This window comes from Anabas testudineus, chromosome 23, assembly GCF_900324465.2.
Source record: "Anabas testudineus chromosome 23, fAnaTes1.2, whole genome shotgun sequence".
In the NCBI taxonomy this organism is placed as follows: Eukaryota; Metazoa; Chordata; class Actinopteri; order Anabantiformes; family Anabantidae; genus Anabas; species Anabas testudineus.
In genome coordinates, this window is record NC_046631.1 from 15337420 (window position 1) to 15352666 (window position 15247).

Here is a 15247-nt window from a genome sequence, read left to right on the forward strand (position 1 = left end):
CAAGATACTTAAACTCCTCCACTTGAGGGAGGATCTCCCCCCCAACATTCAAACAACAAGAATCTGTTATGTATGCTTATCAGAGGAGATTAAGAGAGCAGAAGTACCCGCTCAGTCATCGGCTCAAAGGCTAGTTGCTGCCGCAACTGGTGATTCCACTCGTCGTTTTCGTTCGTCAAGTATCATCTTCCTTCATCATTCTTCACCCGGTTTCAGCATCTCATGGCTAAGTGCCAGTGACTGCTCAAGGAGTTTGTGAGTACTAACAAACACATGCACATGCTTTTTGTTTTGTTGGTTGTTTAGCAGGTGAAGAGGCCACTAAGTTATAGGCCACCCTGCTCACGAGCATCAACACAGGCCTGCACCGTTTCTTATTTTAAAAGGTGGTTTTATTGTAGTGGAGAGTGAGTTCATGACTGTGGGTCCCTGTATCAAGGGGTTAGGGGTGACAATTGAGTAGAAGGCCAAGAAGTGTAAGTGTAGAGGCATGTTATTCAAATTACCAATGCCATCTTGGATAAGAGGTGTAGGGGGGGTGGGGGGTATATGGGGGTGATGTGGCGGTAATAGGGCGGCATTACTCAAGATTCAATTCAAGATTCAAAAAACTTTATTAATCCCAGAGGGAAATTGTTTTGCCTCATTAGTTGTTCTCAACACAGACAGAAAGAAAGGGAACCACAACCAGGAAAGACCCTAACCCACACCAGCATAAATACACAATAACATCAATACAGAAAACTCAATATATGTACAGAATATGTAAAATAGATGAACGAAAATGGGTCAGTATTTATAGTCTATGGTGGAATGACAACAATTAGATAAGGCATAAATTTTCACTTCCCCCACCCCTTACAGAGGAGGAAGGAATTGTAGAGATTGATGGCCACAGGTAGAAAGGACCTCCTGTGGCGCTCTGTTGAGTACTTAATATTAATACGTCTTTGGATGAACGTGCTCCTCTGTCCAGCCAACACACTGTGCAGTGAGTGGGAGGGATTGTCCTGGATTGGGAGGAGTTTGGACAGCATCCTCCTCTCATCTACAACATATAGAGCAGGGGTATTCAACTAAAATTTAAAGAGGTCGGGTTACACACATTTTTTGGAAGCAAAGGTCCAGAACATTATGTCTAACTATTTACTATGATATATTATCAAGTAGCCTGCATGTAATCAATACTTGACTGTCAAATCAAATGAATTCAGTACAATTCAAAAACCTTTTGACAAATTTATTGTTATGTAATATCAAACTGAGCATGTGGCTCAAGATCCTGGTGGACTGGTCATACTGGGCTCTGAGACTAGAAACTTTCTGTGATCGCACTTCAGATTTGAGTGGGTATATGTTCAAAACCTTTGTGTTTTGTCTCATAATGCCGTTTGACATTGGCTGTTTTAATAAGAGCCACAGTTTGTGATCATATCAGACACACTGGTTTAGTGCTCCCAGTGGGTAATCTGACCAGACAGGGGTCTGTCCATTGTGGATTAAAAACTCTTTGCTGTCCACTTGTCTCTTTTTGGACATTTTTAGATTTATCTCTTCCTTTTTCAGTCTTACCGTCACTTTATCAACTTTCTCCTCTCTGTCGTCTGCGTCTCTCTCCTCTCTGTTGTTTGCGTCTCTCTCCTCTCTGTCTCTCTGTTATCACCGTCTTTCTTTATTAATTCTTTCCAACCTCCAACTTTCTCTCATCTACTGTTGAGTCACTAATTTTACCGCCTATGATCCACAGAATGGACTGAAGATTTTCTCCGTCATACTCTGGGATGTATAAAGTCCCAGACAAAATTAGATCTTTTAATGCTGGCTGCCCTCAGTAACATCAGCTGATGACAAAGGAAATGTCTCCATGGTGATGGAGGACCAGGTGCACCAGGTCCCATTTGAGCAGCACTAGGAGACAGTGGAGAGAAAAAGTCTCTTTAATGGAAGAAACATTCTTCCCTCTCCTGGTTGAAGAACAAAAGTGGCAGCCTGGGAGCATGCAATCTGGCAGCAGCTCTCTGTTGTAATTCTTTGCTGAGACAAGACAGCTTCCACCTTGTGTTAGAAGCCTCCACTTTGACAACAAACTCAATAGTGGGATTAAGAAGAACCAGAATCATAGCAGATGTAAATTGTTCTTGTAGCTGGAAGAAGGCTTGGCTGGCTGCTGTGGATGACACAAACGGCTTCTTGGCAGAGGTGAGATGGTGTAATAAAAAGTCCTGTAGAAGTTTGCAAACTCCAGGAATTACTGCAATTGCTTGTGGTTTTCAGGCCAATCTCTTGTCTATTCCACAATCTGCTGTGACGTGTGTTTAGGTCACTGTCCTGTTGGAACTCAACTGTGTCTAAATTTCACATGTATAGTTGATGGTTTCAGGTGTTGCTGAAGAATTCCGAGGTATTCCTTTTACTTCATCATGTCATGGGGTTGAAGCCTCACCTTTACTCCTTTAAACAAACCTAAGGTTATTATGACCAAACAACAACTTTATCTCATCTGAACATAAAACTTTCCTTCTCTGTTGTTTTTCCATGTGGCCATTTCCAAACTTTAGTCAAGGTTGAAGGTGCTGATTCTTTAAATGTTACATAGTGCTGTAAAACTAGATTCACTGGAGAATGAGACTGGTGTTCAAGTGGTAACGATCACTGCAGACCTGTGCCATGATTCAATTCAGTTAAGTTTTATTTGTATGGCGCCAAATCACAACAGAAGTTATGTCAAGGCACTTTACAGTGTAAGGCTTAAGACCGTACAAGTACGAGTATAATTTTACAAAAATGACATGAAAAACCCAACAATCCATTTGAGCAAGCTTTAGGCAACAGTTGAGGAAAAACTCCCTTTAGAGGTAGAAACCTCCAGCAAAAATCCTGCCTCAGGGTGGGTGGCTATCTGCCTCAACATGTGGGGGGAGTGGAAAGAGGAGAGAAAAGAACAGCAGGCAACAAAAACAACAACAAGCAGTAAAAACATTGATCAGGTCTCGAGATATACAGCTCCAGGCCAAGGGTACCTGCAGAAAAGTACAGGGAGAGAGGGAGACGGAGAGGAGGAAACGACTATGGGAGAGAGAAATGATGATGGTTCCCGGGTTGTTCCATATGAACCAATGTCCACTCAGCTGAGTGGGAGTTTAGGTCTTTATCCAGACCTTGGAAAGATCAGCTTCTTCGATTTTCCCATTGCACTATGCGTTGGTCAATCAAAGAGCGCAGCTACAAGCTATAGTCAATCAGTGGGTGGATATGTAGTTTTAAACCCTGTGTGATTAGTCTTGAGTCTGATGCCAAAAAACAAACAAAAAAAAAAAGAATCTCTCTGCACCATATTCTTGGGTTCTAGTTTATTAAATATTGCCATGACAGCCATTTCCTTGATGAGTGTACAGTTTGTAAACCTTTAGTTCATCTCATTAATATTGCATCAAGATTAGAATACAGGTAGTGCTCAGTGAAGCAAGGCACACACAAAAATCATCTTCACCTTTACTTAAATTTTTAATTTTAAACTAAAACAATAAGCAAACAAAAGGCAAATTCCAATGGACTTCAGTGGTAGGTCTGGAATGGCAGTAGAAAAAAAATGAACTGCTGAAAATGGAAACGGTGACTGTTTTCCCAGAAAATGTTTACAACTGATGAACAATTAAATGTCTAAATATCAACCAAAAATTCAAGGGTATATTATTTTTTTCAATTCAATTCAATTTTATTTGTAGAGTGCTTTTTACAATTGACATTGTCACAAAGCAGCTTTACACAACCAAAGAACAGTACATGAACAGTGAATGTGTATGAATCATGAAATGAGATTGTCCCTGATGAGCAAGCCGAGGCCGACGGTGGCAAGGAAAAACTCCCTGAGAAGGCAACAGGAAGAAACGTTGAGAGGAACCAGACTCAACAGGGAACCCATCCTCATATGGGTGATTACATGCTATGTAGGCAGCAGGCCGTCCAATATAATAGTTAATGTCTTTAAGTTAATGTGGAGTCCAGTTAGTTAATGGCAGGCATATTTGTTCCATTCCTGGACTATCGATCGTTGAGTCGAGACCTCAGAGAAACAGCTGCCGACGTCCGCCGAGGCCAAGACCGACTTCATAGTAGTGAGTGACCAACTCCAGTCTCCAAACGCATCCCATAGAGCAGACGGTGGGTCCGAACGACGAGATCTCCAGCCAGAAGTTGGGCATCAGGACGAGTGAGACAAGTCCAGAGGGCAGAGGGTGGAATGACGTGTAGCTCGACAGAGAGACAGGAAGAGGGAAATAGAGAGGTAGAGAAAGAGAGAGATGGCAGTTAGTTGTATTCACAGTCGGATAAAGTTTGACGTGAATGTATATGTAGAATAGTGCAGCAGGGACTCCGCCAGGACTAATTATGACAGCCTAACTAAAAGGGTGGGCCAGAAGGAAACACAGACATAAGGGCTCCCTGGGATGTAGAGCAACCGAGCACTTCACCATCAACAAACCTGAGTGATCAGTGAGAGTTGGGAAGACAGCATCTAAACATACCAGTTCACCATAATGCTCTACGTCCATGAGTCCTTCCCAGATCTATTTACAAAATGCCTCTAAATAAATAGAGGTGATGAAAGCATGGACTAATTTTTCTGCATCATTTAGTGACAAAATATTCCTTATTTTGGCAATATTTCTAAGGTGAAAGAAAGCTGTCCTGGTGATATTATCTACATGAGCTTCAAATGAAAGACTGGAATCTAGAATCACACCAAGGTATTTTACTGTTGCACTAGATGTAACAGAAAGGTCATCTAGAGTTACGGTGTGATCTAACATCTTGCTTCTAGCTGCAGGTGATCCTATAACTAGTACTTCTGTCTTATCAGGATTTAGCAGAAGGAAGTTAATTAGCATCCAGTCTCGTATATCCTTTACACATTGCTCAACTTTATTAAGCTGTTTGATCTCATCTGGTTTTGATGAAACATATAAGTGTTTGTCGTCAGCATAACAATGAAAGTTAATACCATGTTTACGGATAATGTTGCCCAGAGGAAGCTTGTAGAGGGAAAAAAGCAGTGGGCCTAAAACTGAACCCTGTGGAACACCAAACTCCACAGGAGAGCATGTGGAGTAATCGCCATTTAGTTCTACATACTGATAACGATCAGTCAAATAGGACCTAAGCCAGGAGAGGGCCGTTCCCTTAATTCCAACAACATTTTCTAGTCTGTGAAGGAGAATACTATGGTCAATGGTGTCAAAAGCTGCACTGAGGTCGAGTAGCACAAGCATAGTGACACTACCCTGATCAGAGGCCAATAGGAGGTCATTAACTACTATAACAAGTGCCGTCTCTGTGCTGTGATGAGGCCTAAATCCTGACTCATAGAGTTTGTGTATGTTATTTCTATGAAGATACAAGGATAGCTGCCCAGCTACTGTCTTTTCGAGAATCTTTGAGATAAAGGGGAGGTTTGATATCGGCCTGTAATTGGACAGCTGACAGGGGTCGAGATCAGGTTTCTTGATTAGCGGTTTAATAACTGCTAATTTAAAACACTTTGGGACATACCCACAGCTGAGTGAAGAATTTATGATTGTCAGCAGGGGTTCTATTATTTCTGTTTTAGAAAGTGTGTCGGTATAGGGTCTAATGTACAGGTTGAAGATTTTGCAGAAGAGATAAGTGAAATTAGTTCATTCTCTTCAAGAGGAGTAAAGTAATCTAGGTATTGATCTGCTGAGGGTAGCTCGTCACCTATGTCAACTAAATTGTCTGGTTTTTAAGCTTAAATTTTATGCCTTATATTTACAATTTTGTTATTGAAAAAGTTCATGAAGTCCTCACTACTGCACAACGTTGTTCTGGAGATATCTGCAGTGGTTTTCTTTCTAGTTAATTTGGCTACTGTATTAAATAAAAATCTAGGGTTATTTTTGTTGTTTTCTATGAGAGTGGAGAGATAGGTTGATCTAGCTGCACTAAGAGCTTTTTTATAGTTCAGGATGCTCTCCTTCCATTCTATCTGAAATACTAACAATTTAGTTTGAAGCCATTTACGTTCTAACTTTCGAGCAGTCTGTTTTAAGGCGTTATACCAGGGAGCAAGTTTCTTATGTCTAATGACTTTTCTTTTAACTGGAGCTACATTATCTAAGGTGTGACGTAATGACGACTCTAGATATTCAGTCGCCTGGTCTAGTTCTGTAGGGTCAGACGGTGATCCAATCAAAGTTGATAACTCTGGGAGATTACTAATAAAGCTCTGTGCGGTAGTTGATGTAAATGTACGTTTAATGCGATAGCGCAGCGCTGAGTACACATTATTAATATGACACACTGTAGTTAAAACAGTGGATAAGTTAAGAACTGCAAATGTACTTTTTGGCAAAGATCATCTAATCACTAAGCTTAAGACTATGAGACATCATTTCTAGTGACCAGAGTTACTGAAACAGTAAAGCTAACATCTGTCACTTGTATCTGCAGCTATAAAAGGGGCCACTGATGCCCCCACCACCAAAAGTCACACCTTCAAAGGAGGTGGCAGAGGAACAGATAATCGACTGATTTGGGGGAGAATTTTTACCAGCGCCTTCACAATCACAGGTTTGTATGTCCTTATACTGTTACATTCACCACATTTAAAAACTTAACACACACCTGTTCACACCTTGTATTCTTCTGATGTCTGCAGCCCAATGAGACTGACCGACTTGGAGAATCTCTTCTCAGTCTGGACTTTGATGCTTTTCAGCCCGATGAAAGTGTTTCACCAATACCACAGGTTGTTTCAGTAAACACACTTGCAGCGTCTGATTCACAGTCTATGCCTAAAAAATGTCGGTTTTTGATTGATCAGCTTATTGTAGCCAGGATGACTGATGACCTAATCAGCTGATAATCTTCTAATCTTAATTCTAAACAATTATGAAAATAATCTTCCTAGTGTGAGGGTTGAATATTTCTGATAGCACATGTGCTTTTTCTCTTTAGACTGCGGTACCTTGGGATATGTGTTCGATGAGTGTAGCCTTCTGTCGTATTAAAAAAATGTTATACTATTAAACATCATATATTCACACTGAGATTATTGTTGAGGGTAAAATCTATTTTGGGAAGATTAATGAAAACATCCAGAAGAATAAATATATAGAGCAATATGTATGTATAACTGATTACCATGTTCTGTGTTTTTTTGTATTTTTTTATTTTTTAAAGCCTAACACCCAAACAGCTCAGCCTGTAAGTATGCACGTTCATCATCACAATAACCACTTTTATTTTAGACTCACTGTCTCCACAAAGACCATGTTCATCCTCTGCTACATCAATATAATCAGACTCCTCCATGTGCTGTAATCTGACTGTAGACCTGTTTCAGTTGGGACAGTTTGCACAAAGAAAACTGGCAATTTGGAGAAGGGGTAGGGGGGGTCAAACTTTAACCCTTCATTCCCTGCCTTTCCCAAGCAGGCTGCAGACGCTGGTTTTGTTCCAGAGTGGTTCCCAGACTTATGCTAAATGTCAGCGACGTTCACCAGTGTTGGTGAAGAGCCACTTGTGCTTTGAGACTTTCAGGATCAAGTTCTTCTGATAAACTATCTCTGCACACATGCCCCATGAAGGATGCTGCTGCACCATTACTTTTTGCTGATTTTGACAGGATGGTGAGTATTAAAATAAAGTTTGCTGACATCTTTTAGATATTTTATCCAGATTCTAATAACTGTTTATGATAGTGTGAAAATTAAACGTACTATTACTCAGTAGCAGGCTTCAGCGAGGAGGATAGAAACCCAGTTTGACTGAATTGTAAGTTTCCGTCATTTTAAATGTAATTTGGATTGGGGAAAAAAAACAAACAATAATATTGTCCATAAATCTATATAATCCATAATGACAAATGGAAAAACATATTTTAGAAAGTTAATCTTCTAGAACCATGACTGTAGTCCACCTGTGGCATTTCTAAACATTTTTTGTTTTTGGTTTCTTTGTAGTTTGATGGGCAATATTTATTATTATAACACAGTAACCAGATGTTAGAATCATGCAGAGATATGATGGATATGTTCTATATCAGAAAGTCTTGGATGGATTAGTATTTGTCAATTCATACAGGGAAAAGCTGCTTCTAAGAGTCAGCCTTCTATTGTATTTCATGCTAAATGTCTGTGGACAAGGTGGCACAAGAGCTGACCAGTTTCTTTCTCCACAAAAGAACAAAGATGATGCTGAATCATTGGAGGGTCCTGACACCTCAGACACAAGCTGTGAATGAAGAAGACAAAGCCTCATCTCTCACTGTGGGTGAGGAACCTATCCCTCCCCTTTATGGAGGAGAAATGGAGGAACCTGCAACTGGTGAGGAAGATGCAGCTGAAGGTTCTGGGATAATGAAGGAAGATGAAACCACTGTGAGTTGATGTTTTCAACATAAGTTATCTAACAAAACATCATCTGCATATTATACTGGGCTGCTCCCGGGTGTGATTGTGACCTAGGTGTTCTTGACAAGGACAATATGTTAAATATAATATATAAATGTGGAAAAAATTGTTATCATGTGATGCTATTATAGTTTAACTTGTAGCTATGTTGCTAAACCATCAAATAAGAGAAATCTGAGTCTATTTAAACTCGTCACACTGAACTGTTTGAAACTAATAAAACATTGTTTTTTTTTTAAGTGAGCACAGCAAGACACGTTTCTGTAGATCTGTTTATTCATGACTGAAAATGTTTGACTGTGTAAAATCTTTGTAATTTTCAATAATTTTATAATCATTCTGAACAGTATCTTTCCAGAGTTCTCCAGGGCAGGGTTATCCCAGCTTTGCATGTTTAAGTTCTTAACGACATTTCACCTTCTTCATTGAAGAAACCAGTTTACCGTAAGACTAAACAACCTTCATTAAACAAAGTAGGTGGTCTCAGACAGGATCTATCAACCACTAACAATCCAGTTCTTTTATGACTACCCAGGCGGTTTCACAGTCATTCATACTGTCTCAGGTGGTTGCACACACACACACACACACACACACACACACCTGAAACTGAAACCTAACCCTAACCAGATGGAACAACAGGTGACCATCAAGTGCTAACAACTCGGTGACTCTACTGAGCTTACAACTTTCAGTCAGTCAGAACTTGTGAAACTTCTGGGTAGAAAGTCAAGAACTTAAAACAAGTCCAGTTAATGCTGAACAGTATCAGCTGAAGAGTTGGACAAATCATGATCATGTCAAACTTAATTTCATAGTCATCATTTTTTTAACAAACCTGAGGCTTTAACAATGAGCTTTAAGGCAAAACAACATGGACTGATAAAGTCTCCAAATCCAGCAGTTATCGTTAGAAGTCCTTGACTCATTTTGTTGTTTTTTTGCCATTAGTTGAATAAGCAACATCTTGGTTTAGTGTTGATAAGTTGTTAAATAGATTTAAAGAACAGAAATCTGAACTTTTAAAATGTATATTTGTGAGTTATTTATGTAAAATCTGAACAATGTTTGTGATTTAAAAAGGAAAAAAAAAAATCATGTCTGTGTGCTTACAGGTTCCTGCTGGAGAAGGGAAAACCGCATCAGCTGAAGCGGCTCCATCGGTAAAATGGAGCGGTCAGTAACATTATGGAAACAAAGAAACAACTACACAACTTTTAACTGTTGGATATGTTTCACAACAAAAATGACTTATTTGTCCATACACTTGTTTTTGCCATTTTGAGAGAAGGGTTCTTGATGTGAAAGCTAAGTGTGTTTTGTGGTCTTCAGGAAAAGATGCCAATCCCCTCTGTGGTGATTAGCCCAGCGTCCAGTAATGATAATCTCTCCCACTGCCATAAGTGACAATGGAGTGACTGGTGAAAGCTGAAACATTAAGCACATGAATCCCTCTGGTGGAGTTTCAGGAGGTCCTGATGACTTTCTGTGCAAGGTGAGACATGCTAACTGCGAACTCCACATTCTGTGTTTTACGAAAATGTTTAACTTTATACTTCTAAATTTTTATCCATTACTGGTCACTGAACAGCAGTTTTTTTGGATAATCATGACCCGTATGACTGAGAATCTTCAGACACAATTATGTTTGATTTCTACAGGTGGAGACAATGCATTAATTTGAGGCTGCAAGTACAGATGAACTGGAACTAAAAAGAGGGGATGTGGTGCTGGTGGTTCCAACTGTTTCAATAGTGGATCAGGTGAGAACAACAGGTGACGCATAAGTGTGCAGTAATAATTAGGTTTTGAATGAAGGAAACAGCAGAATCTTCATAGCAAATACTGTTGAGAGATATATTTTTTGTGGTGATTGTTTATGCAGGAAGCTGGCTGGCTCACAGGGAACAAACAAAGTGACTGGTATATGAAGCTGCTGTGCAAAAAGGACTTTTCCCAGAAAACTTCACCCAGCTTGTGCAGTAAGAAGTCTCTTGGGATAGACATTGGTGTAGAAGCCGTCCAGTCGGCATGTAGGCAACCCCATCTCTGAAAGCATGTGCTGCAGCCATGTACTGGATAACACAAGACATTCTCCAGTAGATAAAAGTTTCCAATGTACTAAAAAGAAAACAATGAAACAAGTCATGATTATACCTTATTATATGTGGTTCTTTTCCCACGATGACAGAAAAGTAAAAAGCATGATGTGATATTGTGGTCAACTCTGGAATTGAGATCTGATATTTTCAAAGTAGAAATTATGTGATTTATTCATTCTCTCCATATTGATGATGAAAAGCAGCAAAGGTACTTCAGAAGAAAACAAACAAAATGTAAAAAGAGAGATGAACACTTTGTTTTCATCAAATTTGTTGTGATTTGTGAATTTTTTTTGCCCTTCTGTGGATTATTCCAGAAGCTGTAGTACTGTGATCTTTGTCGGTATACTTGCTACACACTGTTAATTTATTCCAACACGTCATGTCTGTTTGATTTGAACTGTTATTTTAATCATGTTATATGAAGGTTGAGTGTGTGTGGTGATGTGTTGTTTGGCATTTATGCTAATCAATTATGGCTGTTGCACATTTTATTAAATCAATGTAAAATTTTTTTTTTTAAAGTTGCTGGCAATTCAGCATGAATATGTGAAAAAACAATTATTTTATTAAAGTAAGAATTACAAGAAAAAACAACCCACTATCAAAGTATCAATGTGTATTTGTATATGTCCTCAAATAATATTTTTAAGAAAACTTGTGGCCATGCGCTAGTGTATGATCACTAGCAGAGGTATTTGGAAATCCAATATGCAATCTTTCTTGTGTGTAAGTTTCAGGTGTCTGCAAAGTACTGAGATGACCCTTTAATATAGGTGTATTTGTGATGTACATATGAAAAACATTTGTCAAGACGAATAAACGGTGCATAAGCTCAATTTTTTTCAAGCTTTTTTTTTGTCCACTGTACAACTCATATTCCAAAAGAAGTTGGGCCACTATGTAAAGTCTGAATAAAAACAGAATGCAATGATTTTCAAATCTTATTAACCCACATCTTTTTCACGGGGGGATTTGTCTTAGGTTGATAGGAAAATCCATTTTAGGTTAGTCAATTTCAGGTTCTAGGCCTCAAAGCTTTGTTAACGGTGACCAGTGTTGAAGACAATCCCAAGTGAATTCTGCTAAAGTTTCTTTTCATTTAGGCCTGTAGGATCATTGTGCTTGGTGTTTCTATCCAGTGCCTTTCTTTCCTTTTTCACTGTCCATCCAGGTGGGTCGTAACTCCAGGCTGAAAAATGGTAAGATGCTGTACTGAATGCGTTTGAAAATGTTAGAACAATTCTTTATTGAGTTTCCCTTTCCGGCTAGTGTAACAGTGCTGCCTAAGTCTAGTGGATATGTCGTATTTTGTTTCTCCAATGTATATTTTCTTGCATAGGTTGCAGATTGTGCAGTAAACGACGTTTCTCCAAAATGTGCAAAGCCCAGGCACAGAACAGGACGCTCGAGTGTGAGGATTGGAAATGTGTCTGTTATTTTTCCTGTAGTATATGTGATGTGCTTCTCTTTCACCCTGCGGCTCCTGTTGGAATTCTGCACTTGTATCAGGTGCATTTGTGTGTTTTATATTTCACCAACATCTGAACATCTGTAAAGAGGAGATTGGAAGAAGATAGCTCACTCAACACCAGAGGCAACCTCAACCCAGACCAGATCTGTTTGCTCCTGGACCTGTGCCTCAACACTACATAGTTCACGTACAGAGGTGACTTCTACAAACAGAGACACGGCTGTGCCATGGGTTTCCCAGTGTCACCCATTGTAGCAAACTTATACATGGAAGACGTAGAGGAGAAAGTTCTCAACTCCTTCCCAGGGATGACACCGACCCACTGGTTCAGATATGTGGATGCCGCCTGAGTAATGATCAAGACCCAGGAGGTACTGGCATTTACAGACCACATTAACTCAGCGGACACCAACATAAGGTTCACTAGAGAGGACACCAAAGATAACCATTTGGCCTTCCTGGACTGTGCGGCCATCATTGGGACAGGCGGAAGACTGGAAATAGAGGTGTACAGGAAACCCACCCACACTGACCAGTACCTGTCTACTTTAAACTCACCAACACACTTAGACAGAAACTCGTCCATCCCAAAGACCGGACTCCAAAACACAAAATGAGCAATATAGTGTATGCCGTCCAGTACAGTGAAGAATGCTCTGAGCTGTACATAAAAAAAAAAAACAGCTGCTGCACAGGAGGAGTAACACCTCAGGTTCGGAATCAGCTGTGTACCTTCATCTTAAGGACAAAGGACAGTCGTTTAAGGACTCTGACGTTCAAATATTTCACCAAGAGGACAAGTGGTTTGAAAGAGGGGTGAGGGAAGTCTTTCATGTGCAAATCTCTCTCTCAACACAGGTGAAGGACTTAGACACAACCTGTCATCTATTTATCATGATGCCCTTTCATCTATCCCCAAGAAAGCTAGAACCAGTTCACACCTGCACCAGGTTGGACACACTTAACGACTCATTTTAGGTGTTAAGAGGCGTTGACAGAGGTGTGACCATTACATCTTTCACATGCTCCCCATCATTTGTTTCATCTAACGAGCCTATTCAGGGCAAGGGGTGGAGTGAAACCAAACCTGGAGGATAAATTTGGGGTCTCTAACCAACTATCTTCAGACTGAAGAAACTACTTGGATGTGTAGTGAAACGTTTCAACCTATCAAAAAGGAAGTCCAGTTGCCGTGACACAACTTCCAGATAACTTTACCTGGATGACTGAGAAGCTTCACCGACATATATTTCATGAAGTGTCCATCCAATGTATCTGGACAATGTGATTTGTTTCTTCACATATGTATTATCATGTGCACAGTATATGTGATTTTTATTTTGAGGGAACTTTTATTTTTCGAATTTATTTTCTTTATGTGACCTCTGCCCTGTTTGATGTCACTTCCTGTAGATTCGCGCTACTTGCCTCAGTCAGCTCGAGGCCTCGCTGAGGACAGGTGAGTTTATGCGGGTGCTCCTCTTAATACGTTAACAAGTGTTAACGTTAAATGATGTTTCTAAACGTTTATTTCGACGGTAACAAACGGTGTTATTTTTGTTTTAGCGTCAGTATTAGTTAATGTGTTTTTGAAAGACTGTACAGCACTTTAATGCAATGTAAAAGTTAGCCGTTCCAAAGCTAGTCTTGTGGAGCATGTGGTTGGTTTCTCATTCAGTGTTTGTGTTTTTTAAAAGTGTGCATGGCTGGTCAAATGAAGTTGCTGTACTTCTTATTTTATTTTATACAGGTATGTCTGCTCCCTCACTGTCCTTTTGTTTATATTGTTTTTATTGAGAGTTTAATTCCTTTCATAACATCGTGTAACTGTATCTTTGTATTCACTATTAAAAAGTCATTTAGTTTAATAGAAATATTAAAAAAATAATAAATATATTAGGAAAATTGCCACTGTCAGGTTAAAGTTTCTGTTTAAAATGAGTCAATATGGAATTGAAACTATATGGTAACCCTGTGTTTTTATTTTGATTTATTAAATTTTGTATGAAGTTTTGAGCGGTGTGATGCACAGTCTAGCTGAGTCGGCTAGGGGCCTTGCTGAGGAAAGGTGTACATGTGAGAGACTGGTCTCACACAGGAAGTTGAAGTACTGTTTTTTTAATTTTTTAATTTTACACAGAGCCTTGACGAGAGGAAATAAATCTGCTACCAGTTGGCAAGACAGCAGTTGTCCTGACATTATTCACAACAGAAAGCAGGTTATTTTTCGGCCCAGAGACGAATAGTCAGTGCAGGCTGGCTACACATGGACTAGTAAGTGTTGTAAATTTTAATATTTTCTGTATGCAGATATAACTCTGTAGTGTTGAAACTCAGGCAGCTGCAATACAAAGGACTGAAAGTTCTGTTTTATGTTACGCTGCAAATCCAGGTGTCTGTGGGAGAAAGTGGTTACCAGGGGTACAAAGAGAGGTCTGCCATCTTGTGGACAGGATGCACCATGGCCGGTGGCAGTGGGGAAACTGTTAACCTGCGATGTCGATTGCAACGGGAGAGTGAGGGGTTAGAGTTAGGTTCACCATGAAATTGAAAATCATTGTTATTCATCAGATAGTTCTAGGAGATGTCGGTCTGGCTTCTTGGAATCAGGATATTTGGTAAAGATTGTTTGTACCCTAACCTATTTCGATGTTAATATTTGTATAGAGGCTTTCCACATCAATAGTAAACAACATAGAAGGGGAGCACCATGGGCTGAACAATGTCGAGGAAATGATAGGTGTCCTTCAGATAGCAGGGGTGCCTGCTGGAGAGAGGTCCCAGGAAATGGTCTATATATTGATTTACATTTACATTTACATTTACATTTAGCCATTTAGCAGACGCTTTTATCCAAAGCGACTTACAAGTGAGGAACAAGGCAAGCAAACAAAATCTAAGTCAAGAAGAAACAACATCAAAGCAAAGTGCTATTGAAAAAGTGTTTCTGTTTCAAGAGATGTTAGAAAGGGTAGAATTCTTTTTTTATTTTTTTTTTTAAGTGCAAAGGAAGATGCAGAAGAGTTCTGTTTTCAGCAGTTTTTTAAAGATTGCAAGTGAGGTGGCTGAGCGTGCAGAGATAGGCAGCTCATTCCACCATCGTGGGATCACTGAGCTGAAGAGTTTTCCTTGGTGTCGACTGTGCATTGCAGTAATCCAGGCGAGATAAGATCAACGCCTGTACAATGAGTTGGGTTGTGTACTCCGTCAGATAGGGTCTGATCTTTCTGATATTGTGG

At 39.7% G+C, this 15247-nt stretch overlaps 1 long non-coding RNA gene across 1 annotated transcript; it reads left to right on the top strand.

Annotated features, from left to right (window-relative positions):
- The first annotated feature begins 1952 nt into the window (after positions 1-1952).
- On the top strand, positions 1953-11083 carry LOC113163789. The gene is made up of 10 exons (XR_003298935.1): positions 1953-2199; positions 6469-6588; positions 6677-6766; positions 7201-7224; positions 7456-7649; positions 8204-8399; positions 9548-9608; positions 9765-9927; positions 10094-10195; positions 10318-11083. It is a non-coding gene; the product is annotated as an uncharacterized LOC113163789 (long non-coding RNA).
- Positions 11084-15247: the final 4164 nt, after the last annotated feature.